Source organism: Macaca thibetana, chromosome 9 (assembly GCF_024542745.1).
Source record: "Macaca thibetana thibetana isolate TM-01 chromosome 9, ASM2454274v1, whole genome shotgun sequence".
NCBI lineage: Eukaryota > Metazoa > Chordata > Mammalia > Primates > Cercopithecidae > Macaca > Macaca thibetana.
In genome coordinates this window covers 122842203-122859733 of record NC_065586.1, presented here as the reverse complement: position 1 = coordinate 122859733, position 17531 = coordinate 122842203, and the positions used below count along the sequence as shown (strand labels likewise).

The 17531-nt window shown below is 40.8% G+C and overlaps 1 non-coding gene across 1 annotated transcript; it reads left to right on the top strand.

The window, feature by feature from the left end:
• The first annotated feature begins 15032 nt into the window (after positions 1-15032).
• On the top strand, positions 15033-15107 carry LOC126963479 (small nucleolar RNA SNORD60). The gene has a single exon (XR_007729110.1). It is a non-coding gene; the product is annotated as a small nucleolar RNA SNORD60 (small nucleolar RNA).
• The last annotated feature ends 2424 nt before the right edge of the window (positions 15108-17531 follow it).

Here is a 17531-nt window from a genome sequence, read left to right as displayed (position 1 = left end):
AGTTGCTGCGAAAGACATTATTTCATTCCTTTTTATGGCTGAGTAGTATTCCATGGCGTATATATATCTCATATTCCTTATCCACTTATTGGTTGATGGGCACTTAGGTTGGTTCCATATCTTTGCAATTGCAAATTGTGCTGCTGTAAATAGGCATGCACATGTGTCTTTTTCATATATTGACTTCTTTTCCTTTGGGTAGATACCCAGTAGTGGGATTGCTGGATCAAATGACAGTCCTACTTTTAGTTCTTTAAGGAATCTCCATACTGTTTTCCATAGTAGTTGTTCTAATTTACATTTCTACCAGATGTGTAAAAGTATTCCCTTTTTACCACATCCATGCCAATGTCTCTGGTTCTTTGACTTTTTAATTATGGCCATTCTTGTAGGAGTAAGGTAGTATCTCATTATGGTTTTAATTTGCATTTACCTGGTGATTAATGATGTTGAGCATTTTTTCTTATGTTTGTTGGCTGTTTATGTATCTTCTTTTGAGAAATGTCTATTCATGTCCGTTGCCCACTTTTTGATGGGATTATTTGTTTTTTTTCTTGCTGATTTGTTTGAGTTCCTTATAGATTCTGGATACTAGTCCTTTGTTGGATGCATAGTTTGTGAATATTTTCTCCCACTCTCTGGGTTGTCTGTTTACTCTGCTGATTATTTCCTTTGCTGTGCAGAAGTGTTTTAGTTTAATTAGGTCCCGTTATTTATTTTTGCTTTTGTTGTATTTGCTTTTGGGGTCTTAGTCATGAATTCTTTGCCTAAGCCCATGTCCAGAATTTTTCTGATGTTATCTTCTAGAATTTTTATGGTTTCAGGTCTTAGATGTAAGTCTTTGATCCATCTTGAGTTGATTTTTGTATGAGGTGAGAGATGGGAATCCATTCTTCTACATGTGGCTTGCCAGTTTTCCTAGCAGCATTTATTGAATATGGTATCCTTTCCTCAATTTTTGTGTATGTATACTTTGTTGAAGAACAGTTGGTTGTAAGCATTTGGCTTTATTTCTGGGTTCTCTATTCTGTTCCATTGGTCTATGTGCCTATTTCTATCCAGTACCATGCTGTTTTGTCTTGTAGTATAATTTGAAGTCAGGTAATGCGATGACCCCAGATTTGTTCTTTTTACTTAGTATTGCTTTGGCTATGCAGGCTCTTTTTTGGTTTCGTATGAATTTTGGGATTTTTTTTTTTAGTTCTGTGAAACATGATGATGGTATTTTGATGGGAATTGCATAGAATCTGTAGATTGCTTTGGGCAGTATGGTCACTTTCAGAATACTGATTCTTCCCATCCATGAGCATGGGATGTGTTTCTATTTGTTTGTTGTTATCTATGTTATTTGTTATCTATGATTTCTTTCAGCAGTGTTTTGTAGTTTTCCTTGTAGAAATCTTTCACCTCCTTGGTTAAGTATATTCTTAAGTATTTTATTTTTTGCAGCTGATATAAAAGGGATTGAGTTCTTGATTTGATTTGCTGAGAGTTTTTTTTTTTAATCATGAATGGGTGTCAGATTTTGTCAAATGCTTTTCCTGTGTCAATCGATGTGATCATATAATTTTTCTTCTTTAGTCTGTTGATGTGGTAGAGTACATTGATTTTCAAATATTGAACCAGCCTTGCATGCCTGGAATAAACTCCACTTGGTTGTGAAACAGAATTCTTTTATATGTTGTTGATTTGATTTGCTAATACTTTTTGAGAATTTTTGAGTCTATGTTCATGAGAAATATTGGTCTGTAATTTTCCTTTCTTGTAATGTTTTTATTATATGATTTTGTTATTATGGTAATACTGGCCTCATAGAATGATTAGGAGTGATCTTGCTGCTTTTATTTTCTGGATGATATTGTGGAGAATTGGCATTATTTCTTCCTTATATATTTGGTAAAATTTACCTGTGAAGCTATCTGAATTGGTGCTTTTTTGTGGAGGCTTATTCATTATTGATTAAATTTATTTGAAAGATACAGGGTTATTCAGGCTACCTACATCTCTTTGTGTGAATTTTTGTAGTCTGTATCTTTCAAGGAATGAGTTCATTTCATCTAAATTATCAAGTTTGTGGGCATAGAAAGAGTTGTTTGTAGTCTTCCTTTGTTATCTTTTTTAATATCCATGAGACAAGTAGTGATGAAATTTTTTTAATTTATGACACTGGTAATTTGTGTCTTCTTTTTTTTTTCTTGGTTAGCTTGGCTAGAGGTTTATCGAATTTATTGCTCTTTCCAAAGGGCCAGCTTTTGGTTTCATAGATTTTTCTCTATTATTTTTCCTATTTTTGACTTTATTGATATCTGCTCCAATTTTTATTATTCATTTTTCTTTTCTTTAGATTTAAATTGTACTTCCTTCTCTAGTTTGCTAAGATGGAAGTTTAGAGTATTGATATTATAGCTTTGTTCTTTTCTAATACATTCATTTAATGCCATATATTTTCCTCTAAGCACTGCTTTTACTGCATTCCACAAATTTTGACAAGTTGTCTCAGTTTCATTTAGTTCAAAATATTTTTAAATTTCTCTTGACACATCCTTTTGTACCTGTGCATTATTTAGAAGTGTGTTGCTTAATTTCCAAATATTTAAGGATTTCTAACTATCTTTCTATTACTAATATCTTAATACTTTTGTGGTCTGAGAATACACTTTATATTATTTCTGTTCTTTGAAATTTGTTAAAGTGTGTTTTGTGGCCCATAATGTATCTATCTTAGTGAATATTCCATGTGAGTTTGAGAAGAATGTATATTCTGCTGTTGTTTGATGGAGTATTCTATAAATGGCAATTAAATCAAATTAACTGATAGTTCAAGTTGATTAGTAGTATTGTTTAGGTTTACTATATCCTTATTGATTTTCTGTTTGATATATCAATTACTGAGAGGAAGATATTGAACTCTCCAACTATAGTAATGGATTTGTTATATTTCTCTATTCATTTATATCCATTTTTGCCTTATGTATTTTCATGCTTGGTTGTCAAGTGCATACACGTTAGGGATTGTTCTGTCTTCTTAGATAATTGACCCCTTTATCATTATGTAGTATCACTAAAAACTTTCCTTGTTCTAAAATCTTCTTTGTTAGAAGTTTATATAGCTACTCCAACTTTCTTTTTTATTTTTTAAATTTTTTCATTACTTTTTTTAAAAATTATTATTCAGAGGCTTGCAGGGAATGGAAACTCCTGCTTTCTCTAGAATAGTGTTAGCATGGTCTATATTTCTCTATACTTTTACATTAAACTTTACATTTAAAGTCAGTTTCATATAGATAATATATACTTGTGTCTTTTTGTCCTCTGACAATCTGTCTTTTAATTATAATATTTAAATAATTCATCTTTATGATTATTTCTGTATTTTTCTGTTCATTGCCAGGGGTTTCTTTTCTGCCTTTTTTGAGTTTACTTGAAGATTTTATATGGTTCCATTTTATCTAATATCTTAGAATATCATTATACATCTTTGAAAAAAAAGTAGTGGTTGCCCTAAGAGTTTACAATACCATCCAGGTCTACCTTCAAATAAAATTATTCTGCTTTATGTGTGGTAAGGGTATCTTATAAAGTGAATTCCTAATTTCTCCCTACCATACTGTGACATTGCTGTCATTCATTTCACTTATTCATTTGCTATAATCACCCAATACATTGTTAATATTACTTCAAACAAAGTTATTACTTACATCAATTAGAAATAAGAAAAATATTTTATTTTACTTGCATTTATTTCTTCTCCAGTGCTTTTCCTTTTTTTGTGTGTGTAGATTCAAGTTTTTGACCTATATCATTTTTCTTCTGCCTGAAAAAAAAATCTGTTAATATTTTTGGCAGGACAGGTCTGCTAGTGATGAATTTTCTCAGTTTACATTTATAGGAAAAATCTTTATTTTTTTCACTTTTGAAGGATAATTTCTCTGAATATTAAAGTCTAGATTGGCAGATTTATTTTATCTGTTCAACAGAAAATTTTTCATTCCATTCTCTCTTGCTTTTATGGTCTCTGATGAATATCTGCTGTAATTCTTATCCTTGTTCCTCTGTAGGTAAAGTGTTTTTTTTTTCTTTTTTTTCCTTCCTCAGGCTTATTTCTAGATTTTCTCTTTGTCTTTGGTTCTCTGTAGTTTGAATATGATATGCCTAGGTGTAGGTTTTTTTTGTTATTTATTCTGCTTGACGATCTCTGAGGTTTTGAATCTGTGATTGGGTGTCTGTCACTAATTTTGGAAAGTTCTTGGCCATTATTACTTCACATATTTCTTCCATTCCATTTTCTCTTTCTTCCATTTATTCCAGTTGTGTCTTTGTTACACCTTTTGAGATTATCCCACTGTTCTTGGATGTTCTGTTTTGTTTTGTTTTGTTCATTCTCTGAATATCAGTTTGGAAATCTCTATTGACCTGTTTTCAAGCTCACTGATTCTTTCCTTGACCATGTCTGGTCTTCTGATGGGCCCATCAGAAATATTCTTCCGCCAGGTGTGGTGGCTCATGCCTATAATCCCAGCACTTTGGGAGGCCGAGGTGGGTGGATTACCAGGAGTTTGAGACCAGCCTGGCCAACACAGTGAAACGCATCTTTACTAAAAATACAAAAATTAGCTGGGTGTGGTGGCACGTGCTTGTAATTCTTGCTACTCTAGAGGATGAGGCATGAGAATCGCTTGAACCCAGGAGATGGAGGCTGCAGTGAGCTGGGATATCACCACTGCACTTCAACCTGGGTGACAGAGCGAGACTGTGTCTCAAAAAAGAAAATGAGACTGTCTCAAAACAGAAAACGAAAAACAAAACTTCATTTCTCTAACAGCAATTTAAAAATTTCTTTCCTTTTGAGTTTTCTTAGAATGTCTATCCCTCTGCTTACATTTACCATCAGTTCTTGCAGTTGTCTTTTTCCATTATAGTCCTTAAGAAAATATTTATAGTTATTTTACATTGCTTGCCTGATAATTCAAACATTAGGGTTATACCTGAGTTGGTTCTGATTCTTACCTTTTCTTTTTAGACTGTGGGGTTTTTTTTTTTCTCTTTTGGCTTGCTATATAATTCTACCCGTCCCCACCCCCACCCAGTTTTAACCATTTTTAGCTGTGTAATTCAATGGCCTCAAGTGCATTCACAATGTTGTACAGCCATCACTGGGCATAAGCAAGGTGGGCTCTCATGGCATCTCCAGGTCTAGCATAGTCTGACATATAGTGGTTGCCAACCAAGTCTTTTTTTTTTTTTTTTTTTTTTTTTGAGACGGAATTTCGTCTGTCACCCAAGCTAAAGTGCAGTGGTGTGATCTTGGCTCACTGCAACCTCCGCCACCTGGGTTCAAGCAATTCTTGTGCCTCAACCTCCCAAGTAGCTGGGATTACAGACGGCCGCCACCACACCCGGGTAATTTTTGTATTTTTAGTAAAGATGGGGTTTCACCATGTTGGCCAGACTGGTCTCAAACTCCTGACCTCAGGTGATCTGCCTGCCTTGGCCTCCCAAAGTGCTAGGATTATAGGTGTGAGCCACCTCACCTGGCCCCAACCAAATCTTGAATGAATACATAGAAATAAAGAATATTTGTTTTACTTTTTTTTTTTTTTTTCCAGGAAGCTGATTATGTTAGGGCTTAATGTTTTTATGGAAGAGAAGCCATGAACCTGTAACTTAGCCCAGTGCTTCAGTGCTTCTTAAACTTTAGTGAGCATTGGAGTCACTTGGAGAGTTGTTAAGATGGACTCTGCAGGTCTGGCTTGGAACCTGAGATTTCACATTTCTAACATCCTCTCGGGTGATCTTGAAGCTGTGGGTCCCTGGGTCACACCTGGAGTAGCTCTGATTTAGCTCATTCTCTGACTTTGTATGAGATGCCTTAAAAAGCTGGGTGGTTCCCTGGGAAAAGTAGCATCTCCATGTCCTGCTCACTAGGTTTTTCTGGTGCACGGTAGCAGCCATGGCAGCAGGCTAAGGCATTTATTTCCCCTTAGACTATAGTAGTTTGAGTCCCTGGGAAGTTGTGTGGCTCTCATTCCCAAAATCAAGGCCCATGAGTCAGCATACAACCAGCTCCACCCAGAGCCAAACGTCTCTCTAAGATTAGGATGGTGTAAAGCCAGGAGAGGCTGCAACTCTCTCTATGTCTCAAAAGGAACCGCAAAGAGAAGATTACTCCATGAACTTTGGAGGCCACATTGCTACAAGAAGAGGCTTGGAGTCAATGAATCCTATTTCGCTACTTCCTCTTTCAAAAATAACCCTCAACAGAAATCTTCCAAAAGAAAGCTGTATGTTCTGGCCGGGCGCGGTGGCTCAAGCCTGTCATCCCAGCACTTTGGGAGGCCGAGACGGGCGGATCACGAGGTCAGGAGATCGAGACCATCCTGGCTAACACAGTGAAACCCCGTCTCTACTAAAAAATACAAAAAACTAGCCGGGCGAGGTGGCGGGCGCCTGTAGTCCCAGCTACTCGGGAGGCTGAGGCAGGAGAATGGCGTGAACCCGGGAGGCGGAGCTTGCAGTGAGCTGAGATCCGGCCACTGCACTCCAGCCCGGGCGGCAGAGACTCCGTCTCAAAAAAAAAAAAAAAAAAAAAAAAAGAAAGCTGTATGTTCTAAATTATTAGGCTCAGTGATTTGATACCGGTCTCTTTTCCTGGGATAGAAGGGGACCTGGAGATGGCATCTCATGGTGAAGAGCCTTCTGGGTGAGAAGCTTCTATTTTCCATGTTATTATTTAAATATAATGCAGCTGTTATCACTAGGCGGCTGACACCTTTAGATCTTACAGAGCAGGATGTTAGCCAGCAGCTGTAATGCTAATTATCTTAGGCCCATGCCTACACACTATTGGTGCTTTGAAGACCTAAATATTCAGAATGTTGTTAGCAGCTCAGTTAGTGTTAATCTTTTTGGTAAGAAACATGGAAATGAGTCCAAAATGTAACTTACATTGGCTAGAGGCGCTCAGATCAGGAGCACAAGTCATGGCATCTAAGGACATCTGAGAAGTTAGACCAGCCTCTCTTCTATAGAACATGGAGATTCCCTCAAATTAGTACCATGGGAGTTTTGTTCCTGTTGCCATTGTAGGAAAGATCTAGTGGCTGTGATTCTAAGTCGGCTCAAGTGATCTTGTACATGGTGAAAACCCTCGCGCCTCAAGGTATTGTCTCCAAAGAAATTGTCTCCAAAGAAACAATTCCAACTTCGAAGGCGTATTTTATTAACCTCAAAAATGGAATATGTGAACTGTAGACTTGGGAGCATTTGTTTGACACTTCAGTGAATTTTTATATACAGGTCCTGCCACATGGGAGCAAAACTAAGTGCTTGCTTAAACCGGGCACCAGCCTCCTCCCGGGTGGATGCCATTAACAGAGAGGCTGTGGTAAAAATTCCAGGTATGAGTCTGACTGGAACAACTGGGTTTCTGTGATAAAGGAGTTTCACTGAGCTCCAGAATACCTTATATGTCAGCCATTCACCTTCCCAGCCATGGCCTCAAGTTTCCCAAGTGTCTGAGAGTGTCTGACAGTCTCATTCCTGGGAGGACAGTGCAGGCTCATACTCATGAACCATCTGGGGCACAGAAGCCACTTTTTCCTCCCCAGTGGTCCCATGTTACTCTTCTTCCCAGATGCCATCATCCAGGAAGGTCAAGAGTTCCTCCTGAGCCCCTCTTCTCTGGGGCTCATGGTCCCTGGTACTCCAAACTTCAATTTGTTCCAGAAGATTTAAAATGCCATATCTTGTCACTGTCACAGGATTGAGAGCCATTTTATGTTTGAGGCAGGTTAGAAACTTGTTCTTTTTTAGAAAGATGACTTTTCTCATCCTCAGCCTTGGGCTGTTGAATTTATTGCGTCTCTTCCTGTAGGTGTAAAGGAATAAATTAACATAGCATTTCCTCCTAATTGCTTGATTGCAATTAATTGCCTTTGTGCATCTGAGCACTCATCTTTCATGTGTGAAGGGATGACAATGGAGACAAATAGGGTAACTGTTTTGGATTTTAAAATGTTCCCTGATTTTTCTCGGGAGGCTGAGGCGGGAGAATCACTTGAACCCAGGAGGCGGAGGTTGCAGTGAGCCGAAACTGTGCCACTGCACTCCAGCCTGGCGACAGAGCGAGACTCCATCTCAAAAAAAAAAAAAAAAGTTCCCTGACTTTTTAGAATTCTGTAATCTAGTAGCATCCATCAGCACCAGATAGTCCCTGGCTTGCTTGGGCTTCTATGTTTAGAAAACGTACTGTGTTGGTTGGGTGTTTGGTGTAATCTAGTACTACTCTATCCAATATGGAGCCCACCAGCTGCATGTGGCTATGGAGCACTGGAAATGTGTTGGAAGTATGAAATACAACCTGGATCTCAAACACTAGTGGGAAAAAGAAAATGGAAAAATGTCTCATTAATATTATTTGTATTGATTACATGTTATAACAATAATATTTCAGATATGTTGAGCAAAATAGAATACATCATTAAAATAAGCTTCACCTGTTTCCTTTTACTTTAAAAAAAAATGTGGCTACTAGAAAATTCAAATTATGTGTGTGGCTAAAGTTACTTCTATTGGGCAGGATTGGTCTAAATAGCTCAGGTTATTGTGTAATTCAAGGAAGAGCTCAAACCTCTTCAAAAACGATGTCAAATCACCATAGGCTTGTTCACACTTCTGGTTACCCACTACATAGGGAAACTTCCTTGCTGTATCAATTTACTTGAAACTCTTTTCAATACCCAGGCTATAATGCTTTTTGAAGAATCATAGCATTTTGTAAAAGATCTCTGGGAATTTCTGATGCATAAGGAACCTAGCTGGTTAGTCATATTGTCTTGATCTTCCTGATGACCAAGAGGAATTCCACAGTAAATGGTTCCCTCACGAGTTTGTAGGAGCCACACGTCTGTTTATTAAAGGCAACAGGTGGTGTCTTTATTTTGCTTTATGAAAATTAAAAAAATCAACTGGATATGTTGGTTGGAATCACATTTTTGAAATATGTATTTAGTATCTGGGTAAAACTGGACAAATTTCAAAATGCAGAAAAGTCTGTGTTACAGAAGACAATACAATTAAGATCAGAAAAATATTAATGTGGAAATAAAGTGTTCAGGAAACTATGAATGTAATTTATAAAGTTGATGAATCCTGTATAATGTAAATTGCACAAGCAAAACTGTCTAATGGCTTCACTGTAGGGCATTAGCTCCCTCAAAGTACCTTCTTTTCTAGATGCTTCCAGACTATTTCTGTGAGTTCCTCAAGGGTTTCCAGATTTAGCAAATAAAAATACAGAATGTCGGATTAAATTCAAGTATCACATAAACAATGACAAATTTTTAGTATAAGTATGCCCCATGCAATATTTGGGTCCTCTTATAGTAAACAATTATTCACTGTTAAGCTGAAACAATTATTTTACATGGGACTCTGCAGATGTGGTTAAGAATCTTGCCTTGGGGAGACTTCCATGGATTATCCAGGTGGGCCCAACATATTCATAAGGCGTGAAGGTCAGAGTCAGAGGAGACGTGACTGTGGATGCAGAGTCGGTGTCAGGCAGCCATGAGCCAAGGAATGCAGGAGCCCCCTAGCAGGTGGAAAATACAAAGAAACAAATTCTCCTCTAAGGCCTCCAGGAGACACACAGGCCTTGATTTCAGCCCTCTGAGACACCATTTGGTGACTTTGGATCTACAAAAGTGTAGGAGTAAATTTGTATTCTTTGAAGTCACTAAGTTTGTGGTCATTTGTTTGACAAATGTTCCTATTGTAACAGCAATAGGAAACTTTTACAAGGGCTGAGCTGGGTTTTCCCATGGGCTCCTCCAGGTCCTACAGCACAACAAAGACCAGCTTCCAACTTCCGGAAAAATATTGAGTGATCCATGATCATAGGCAACCCCTATGATTGACCCCTGTGATTGACCCTTATGATTGCCCATAGGTAATCCAATGTCATATACAACCCCCACACAGGTCCTTTCTCAGCCCCACCCGACCTGGGCTCCCAGCATGCTTCTGTCTCACAGCTGTGCGCTTCCAAGCCAAACTGGTCCTGGACCCCAAGACTAGGAGGACATTTCCCCCTTCACCTGAGTCAGAAGTCCACCCAGGTTTGATTTCTTTAGGGCCACTGTTTTGCCCCACTGCCAGCCACAGGAAATGCATACATTTCTCCAGGATGGGTTACCTGGTCTTAAATCCTGCCTGTGTTTCAGGCTGCGCTGGGGGAGGTAAGCCTGGAGTCCCGGTGAGTCTCCCTTCTTGGGGCGAGGTGAGGAACGACCCTTGTGTATCCTTCCTCCAGACCTCGACATCCCATTCTCACGGTCCAACAGTTGCTCTAAGAACATACTCGCAGTACTGTAAGACACAAAAGAATGGGCAAAGGGCAGATTCAGCCATCACTTAGGAGGGAAACGCCTTTCTGTCACCAACACCCTGCAGGGTTGGCAGCTCTGCCCACAAAAATAACAGCGTCTGGGATGACTATGCAGTGCTACTTGGCACGCCAAAGCCACGTTGTCTCAAACCTTTCTTTCCAGTAAAGTCTCTTTGCTCCATGGATTTTGTACGGACCGTTGGCACGTTTCCCCAGAACTAAGAAGAGATTACATCAAAATGCAAACTCAAGCATATCCCACTCAGGAAGAAAGAAACGAGTTTCCCAGTTTCTCTTCATCTAGGTTCAAAAAACCCTCAGCCACCCATCTCACCTCAGGCTATCTTGTTAGGCAGTTTTGGAGTGAAATGGACTTGGTCATCATCTCCCAGACCCTAGAGAGAGGAACCATCCAGAAATGTAGAGGAGGTGATTTTAGAGTGTACCCGTGGGTGGTGAGTCATGGGTGTGTAGAGCAAGGGACCTTAACCTCAGGCTATTTGTAAGTTACAGTGATAAGATTATTTAGTACAGCTACTCTAGTGGGTGAGTTTTCCAATGTTTTCCTCTTCTTTCAGCCATTTCTTCCTAAAAAGGAAAAAAAAAAAAAAAGCTTTTAAGCAAGACTGCCTTAGGTCGTACCTTACTCAGAGTTGGTGCTCAAAAAACACATTTTAAATATGGGGTGGTTGAGAGGAAGCTGAGGAAGAGGGCCCACTTGGTGAGTGTGTTTAAGATTTCCAGGGAGCGGCTAGGGAAGAAGGGAGAAGGAAAGACTGAGCCTTAAGGACTTTAACCCTGAGTGAAGATGATGCTGGTGGTTGCTCTCGCCCCAGTTTCTTGCAGAGTTTTTCCATAGGGCTTGGGAGTACAGAAAATCTAACCAGCTTAAAGTTCTACTGAGAAAGTGAGAAGAGAAGGCACCCATTGCAGAGGCGGGGCCATTTCCTCTCTCATCTTTTGTGGGCTTGTTCAAGATAAAGTCTTCCCTTGGGGGAGAGGTAGAGTAGGAGTTGGAAGCTCCAATGACAGTCATAGTAGATCTCATTAATCATTAAAAACAGGCTGGGTGTGGTGGCTCACGCCTGTAATCCCAGCACGTTGGGAGGCCAAGACAGGCAGATCACCTGAGGTCAGGAGTTTGAGACCAGCCTAGCCAACATGGTGAAACCCTATCTCTACTGAAAATACACAGATGAGCCAGGCATGGTGGTACACGCCTGTAATCCCAGCTACTCGAGAGGCTGAGGCAGGAGAATTGCTTGAACCCAGGAGGTGGAGGTTGCAGTGAGCCAAGATCATGTCGCTGCACTCCAGACTGGGTAACAGAGATAGACTCTGTCTCAAAAAAAAAAAAAAAAGGCTGGGCACGGTGGCTCGCACCTGTAATCTCAGCACTTTGGGAGGCTGAGGTGGGTGGATCACGAGGTCAAGAGATTGAGACCATCCTGGCCAACATGGTGAAACCCCATCTCTACTAAAAATACAAAAATTAGCTGGAGGTGGGGGCATGTGCCTGCAATCTCAGCTACTTAGGAGGCTGAGGCAGGAGAATTGCTTGAACTCGGGAGGCAGAGGTTGCAGTGAGCCGAGATCACGCCACTGCCCTCCAGCCTGATGACAGAGTGAGACTTCATCTTAAAATAAATAAATAAATTCACTGGGGAGAATTTCCCAGGGAACATACTTTCTTATTGAAAATTAGAGGTAATATTGAAGGAGAGGCTACATGAAACTCAGGGCAGCCCCAGGGTCTGGACGTGTTCCCTGAGGTTTCAGCAAATCCCGGTTTCTGCTTTGGCAGGCCCCAAGGGTCTGTCTGCTCACAGCCACTCTGAGTGCACAACTCTGCCCCTCCCTTGATTTTCACACTGGAGGCATTTGTGGGGGCGGTGGACTTGAAGGAAAGCTGGGGAGACAGAATTGATTTTCAACTTGAAATTGAATATTATAATAGCTATTCTCTGTTTCAAAGTCCCTGGGGCGCTCTCCTTCAACCTTTCTCTCCTGGCTTCTCTCATCTCCTTGACTCCCGCATACAGAGCAGCTCACCTGTGTCTGGTTAACTTTTTCTAAGTCAACTGAGTGAGAGGATCTTTCTTTCAACCCCACAAGCAGCTGATCAAGATATTTTCCTAAATAATGAGACCAACCCCCCACTACCCCAAAAGAGAATGTTAGTGCTTTCATTCAGATAACTTTTAAAATCCCACTACACAAATAAATATGGTATATCTGCACTTTAAAATTATATATTATGAAGCACCTTTTTTTTTTTTTGGTAACATATATGAAAATTCAGTCCTGCGTTAGCTTAATAACAACTTCACTGTTTTTTTTCTATCATTGCTATAATGGATTAAAAAGATTCAATGAGAAAGCGCAGTAGTGCACAGGATTATCTTATTATCTTCATTAAATATTGCCTAAGAAAGTGATAATTATTGTAGTCAAACTGTCAAAGCCAAAGTGAGTCACAAGACAAATATTGTAGTTAAACCCTCTAGTTTCTCCAGTGCAGGCATTTTCCTAGAAAATGTAGGTTTCTTAGCTCTTCTGATTAACAGAGGAATGCTTTCTCAGGTGTGATAGACATACATGATCCCTTACCAAGATATTCCACTGAAGGAAACTTGCAGGTTGTGGATATAAACTATTTAGGGCCATATCATGCCATTTTCTAAAAGGAAAATTTGAGAAATATTCCAAAAGACTAGAGGCTGCATAATTTGCAGTCAAGACATGCCACCCTGGAGTATTTGTAAACACATTTATGAGCATACGTGCCAGAGACATTTGCATATTATACTTTTTAATTGGTCTTGTGATTCCACATGGAAACCTTTAGTTGAATGGAAATTCTCCCTACTCCTCCCTTCTCTATAGACAAGAAAGTTTCCTATAATGCTTTCATAGGCTCGCTTACAAAGGAGAAGAGCAGTAGCTTGAATCATGTTTTTTAGCAAATATGTAACTTTTTCCCTTAGGGCAAGAATTCCCCTCCCTGCTAATCAAGTGACATTAGATATGTGGCAGCTCACTGATGTCACCTCCTCAGCGCTTCTCCATCCTTCAGTCCTCTGACATCAGAGGCCCAGACCAGGACTGGCTCTGTAATCTGTGGGGGTCTTTGTTCAAAAATTAGAAATTTCAAGATGGCAACAGTCAAGCATTAAGCCAGTGCTCTGTTCTGAGCACTGGGCTGTGCACACCTGCCCAAATTGCATGCTCTTAAAGCTGGCCCTGTTCAGAGTCTGTTTGGCTGTCTCTACCCTATCAATGTGCCGACTTGCCCAATTCACTTTACTTTAGTAAATCTTCTATTTCTACACTGGAAATGAAATTGTCTCTTTCCCTGGCCATAGAAACAGGAGACCCCAAGCTTTCAGGGAACTGAAATGTCAGGAGGAGTGGCTCTCCTTGTGACTCCTTCAGTTTCTTACTGTATTAGTCCATTCTCATGCTGCTAATAAAGACATACCGGAGACTGGGTAATTTATAAAGAGACTTAATTGACTCACAATTCTGCAGGGCTGGGGAGGCCTCAGGAAACTTATAATCATGGCAGAAGGGGAAGCAAACACATCCTTCTTCACGTGGTGGCAGCAAGGAGAAGTGCAGAGCAAAAGGGGGAAAAGCCCCTTGTAAAACCATCAGATCTCGGAAGAACTCACTAGCACAACAGCATAAGGGTAACTGCCCCTTACACCATGATTAAATTACCTCCCACAACACGTAGGGATTATGGAAACTACAATTTAAGATGAGATTTGGGTGAGGATACAGCCAAACCATATCACTTGCATCACTGCTAATTAAATATTCAAGCAACATTTCTCCTTTGGGCATTTTATAGCTCACAAACATCCCCTCATCTAACATTATTCTGTTATTTCATATGAATTGGATTGTTCTTTCCTGAAGTTTCAAGATGGATGTTGTGGTCACCGGACACCTAGCAAGTCTACCTAGATAACTCAAAAGAGGAAATTTAGGTCTAAGAAAAATTTGAGAACATTGGAAGAAATGGATCAAGGTTAATTTCAGAGGAGATTTTGAACTGACTCCAGGAGAATTTATTTCAGCAAATGAATTTATCGTAGCGAATAATTATTGCACGGGTAGCATGGGATGGGTGGCACTCATTCATCAGTGAGTGAGGAATGGCCTGCTTGCTAAAGGAATTTATAGTTTAGTGAAAAGATGAGGCATGTATGCCCATGGTTTTAATGAGCATGACAGAAAAGCAGGAATCTGGGAAGGCTTCCTGACAGGTGGATTACAGCTGGGCCTCAAATGATTTTGACAAATAGAGATGGAAAGTGAGGAAGGGTACTCTGGGAAGAACCTGTGTGAGCAAAGGCCTAGAGGTGGGGCAGTCCTGGGTGTGCTTGGGTAGTGGCAGATACTCCATTTATGAGGAAATATGCAGTCCATGTGAAGGGGAGTAGGACATAAAGCTGCAAAAATGGCTGGGACAAGACTTACAAGGGGCTCAGATGCCAAGAGAAGGAGACTGAACTCTACAGAAAGCAATGCGAGAAGTGGCTGTGGGGGCTGACAGTGGCTTTTGAATTTGGGAACTGTATGTTGTAATTTAGGAAGATGGACCAGGCAGTTGTGTTAGAAAAAATAGACGCTTGGGAGGATGTGATAAATTGCTTTAATTTCTGACACCTCGTATGAAAGCTGCACTTGTAGTCTTGCAAGACTGAGGCTTGGGGGAGAACAAAAAAAAAGAAAAAATAAGAAAAAAGAGAAATACTTGGGGTGGGAGGCAAGGCAGTTGGAAGGTTAGTGTTTGAGAGAACCGCAATAATGACTTGAGCATGATTTGCAGCAAAAGGAATTAAATAGTTCTCAGGGTTGGCAGAGAATGCAAGGGGCACTGCAGATGACTCCAGGGTTGGGTGGCTGGAAGGATGTTTGCCCACTTGATAGAAATATAGAGTTCGAGGTAGAAGGCGGTGTGAGGGGCATAAGCATGTCAGTGGGCCGATGGTGAGCAGGGGTGTCTGGCACACACAGGTTAGGACACATGGGAGACGCCACACAGCTGGCAGTGAGCCAGGAGAGTTCACGCTCTGGAGTCCTCTTCAGAGAGTGCTAGCTGGGGCCTGGGAGGGCTGAGAAGGTCAAAGAAAGTAGACATGGAGAGTGGGAAAGAGCTGGGCCAAGGGACAGATCTCCACTTTGGAGGCCATGGGGGAAAGTAGAGAAGTCCAGTTGAGAAAGCTGGGAGGAGCGCCCAGAGAGGGGAACACCGGGTGCTTCATGGGAAGCGAAACTCCAGGAATGGGGTGGCTGGTCTGCAGGGTCAAGGACAGCGAGGGGGAAAGACCACCTGGCGAGGAGGTGAGGAGGTCAGTGAGGGCCTTGAGGAAGCAGTTCTGGTGCGAGGCTATCCAGAGACTGAGCAGGTGGAATGTTTAGACCATGGAACACGCACCTAAGGGATGGGGGAGACTCCTTCAGCTTGCAAAGGTGGCACTGCAGAGGTTTGACTTTTTGTGTGGGGGGTATCTAAGTGTGTCTGTGATTTGAAGAGAGGGAAGTAGTGAAAGAGAAAATACACAGGAGAGGGAGAGCCACGACCGAGCAGAATGTAAAAGCAGGTGAGAAAAGATGCCAAGGGCCATGTCTTCCTAGATGGGGAGAGAAACGAAGACACCACACAGTTTCCATAGATGCCGTTTCTCTGCTGTCCCAAACATCACCAGATGCCCCAGATGTTACCTGTTGGAGATGCAGGTTAAATTAATGTATGCCAAAATTAGACTTTATATTATACAGCTTTGTCCAATAAACACCTTCCTGGTGATACTATCAACCACAGGTATGGCGGAGGGCCAGGCTCATCTCGGCAGAGGGCTATCATTCCATTTCATCTGGAGATTGGCCCAGAGTTCCTTAATCCATTCTATCTTCTCTTTGCTGTGATGTCTCATGCCTCTATAACTACTGCTCTAGCATCTACCTATTGATAGAATTTTTGGGTGTTGGAAGCTGCTTTTCTTTCATGGCATTTTCACATACATTTGACCCTCACTATGACTCTGTGAAGAACTTAGGGCTGTTAATGCTGTATCCACTTCCCAGATCAGCAGCCTGAAACCTGGGGATGTTGAACAATTAATCAAAGTCACACAAGCACTGTTATGGGACCAGAAATGGGCTCTTTTGAACTCCTGATGTAATTCCCTTTCAGCAACATGAGACATGGGGTGAGAGTTCCCCACCAGGCACTTGGACAGCACCTTTTTGAAAGAGTAGTCAGGGTCAAGGCTTTCTAAGTGGAATTAGAATTTGAGGTCAGCCCTGCAGCACCCAGGCTGAGTATGATCTCCTGCTGGTTACTCAAAGAGTGGGAATTTTCTGTTTTCTGAGGTGCGATACCCATGATGGTGTTGGCGGGTTTTACACCCATATATGTCGTTGCACTTGTACATAGGGTCAGGCAGAGGGGTCGTCTGATGCAAGAAGCACCAACAAATGAGAGAAGATAAAGCAGCAGGAGGCCCAGGAGAACAAGATGAGTTGCTGCAAAGGTGTAATTAGCATCACAATGGGGCAGTGCCAGGAGCCAAGCAAATCCAATTTATTTTTCTGATAAATAAATGCTGCTCTTGTCATTGTGCAATGATATCAGGTTCTCTTCATGCATCCCTTTCTTTCACCAAGAATCCATTAGTTTTGCATGCATCTTCAATTATCCCGTTACAGAGTGAGGAAGCAAAGTTATTTCAGTCGATAGAAAATCTCCTTCTTACTCTCCTATTTGAATGGAGGGAGAAGACCCTAGGACACTAATAATATTTTCTTACATCAATAAAATAGAAAGAAAAATGATTTATGGATTTCCAAACACAACGAATGCATTGATGCCTGTGTGTAGAACCCATCCCTCTTCACTCATTCATTCAAAAAACATCTGTTGAGTACCTACTGTGCGTGAGGAATGCAGATAAATCCTGAATACTTTGCGTATTTGACAAGGGGCCCATCTACCTTGTCTAAGAGAAGGGACACATTTTGGGCTATTTCAAATCGACCCCAACAGGAAGAGTGTTATTATATTAATAATATGGTTGTGAAGTTCTCTCTATTGATGAGAAGCCTCTCAAAGAGCTTACACTTTCTGAAT